The sequence below is a fragment of the Epinephelus moara genome, unplaced genomic scaffold (genome assembly GCF_006386435.1).
Source record: "Epinephelus moara isolate mb unplaced genomic scaffold, YSFRI_EMoa_1.0 scaffold1878, whole genome shotgun sequence".
In the NCBI taxonomy this organism is placed as follows: domain Eukaryota; kingdom Metazoa; phylum Chordata; class Actinopteri; order Perciformes; family Serranidae; genus Epinephelus; species Epinephelus moara.
The window spans coordinates 1-1531 of NW_026079410.1; the positions used below are offsets into that span (position 1 = coordinate 1).

General features: G+C 48.3%; 1 long non-coding RNA gene across 1 annotated transcript; it reads right to left on the reverse strand.

Moving 5' to 3' along the window:
* Nucleotides 1-291: 291 nt before the first annotated feature.
* Nucleotides 292-1525, reverse strand: LOC126387076 (uncharacterized). The gene is made up of 2 exons (XR_007569594.1): nt 701-1525; nt 292-618 (listed from the first exon to the last, which is right to left on the reverse strand). It is a non-coding gene; the product is annotated as an uncharacterized LOC126387076 (long non-coding RNA).
* Nucleotides 1526-1531: the final 6 nt, after the last annotated feature.

The window sequence follows — 1531 nt, forward strand, 5'->3', positions numbered from 1 at the left end:
TCACACCAGGTTCTACTGGGTTCTACCTGTCAGTCACACCAAGTTCTACCTGTCAGTCACACCAGGTTGTACCTGTCAATCACATCAGATTCTACTGGGTTCTACCTGTCAGTCACACCAGGTTCTACCTGTCAGTCACATCAGATTCTACTGGGTTCTACCTGGTTCTCTGGGTTCTCCCTCTGTGTCAGTGGGTCAATGATCCATCACAGCAGCTGGTTCCTGATGCTGGGGGGCATCATGTGACATTTCAGCGCAGCAGAGTTTAAAATCAGTGACACAGGAAACGTGTCATCATGATGTCAGAATGTTTTTATCAACAGATTTTAAACAAAAACAATGTAAAGTCAAAACTTAATAAACATTCTGAGAACCAAAATAATCTCGTCCAGGTTTTTACAACTTCACAACTTTAACAGGAAGTTCATGCCTGAGGGTCTCTGTGGTAGTATAGGAGTTCGGCTGTAGTTCAGGACTGAGTTGTGGCTGTTGACAAACAGGAAGTCGTCACTTTCCTTTCTTCATTTTGGACACCTTGTCCCTCCTCTTCTTCACGTGTTTGGGTACTTTGTGTTTCCTCTTCTCCCTCTGAGTCTCCTTCACCTTCTTCTTCTTCTCCTGAAATGACGGAGACATTCAGAGGACAGACACACAGACACTCGTCCACATATCTGAGGACACGACAGAGACTGATAAACACCTTTTTGTCCATCTGGGCTTCATCCCCCTGCTTCTCCTGCTCCTCCTCCTCCTCCTCCCGCCGCTCATCCTCTTCCTCCTCCTCCTCTGAGGATGATGATTGTGATGAAGGCTGGTCATCCTCCAGCAGAGCCGGAACCTGAGGAGACGCCACACAGTCACAACAAAGATGTGTCAATGCGTATCCATGGCAACACTGTGCACATGTAAGGGTGCAGTGGTAAATCCAATCAGAGTGCTGCTGCCTGAGGTTCAACTGGATGTCACAGTGCTGACGTATTGCGGTAAGCGTGTTGTGTCATTTCCGGTGTTTCTGTGACAGCGTCTCTGTACTGCTCTGGTGAATTCTACCAGCCTGCTTTCTGCTTTCTCACTTCAGTTGCTTTAACATCTACTTCAAGTCTTAACCCACACTGGTTCTGTTTAAGCACTTATAGCTCTCCTCTATGTAATGACTCTCTTGCTAATCTCTTAGCTGTTGTTTGCACGTGATTAGCCTTGTTAGCTACATTAGCTTAGTGATGGCTTCTCCCTCTGCTCTCTCTTGCTCGGTGTGCCAAATGTTCAGTTATGCCTCTGCCTCCTTTAGCGACAGTGGTAATTGTAACAAGTGTAGCTTATTTGCTGCATTGGAGGCGAGGCTTAGTGAACTAGAAGCGCGGCTCCAAACCATGGAAAACCATTCAGTAGCTGCGGTAGTTAGCCAGCCCCCTGTAGCCGGTGCGGAGCCACATAGCATAGCCTTAGCCTCCACTAGCAGTCCTCCGGTAACACCTGTGCAGCCGGGAGGCTGGGTAGCTGTTCGTGAGAGGCGCAGCTCCAAGCCGAAGCC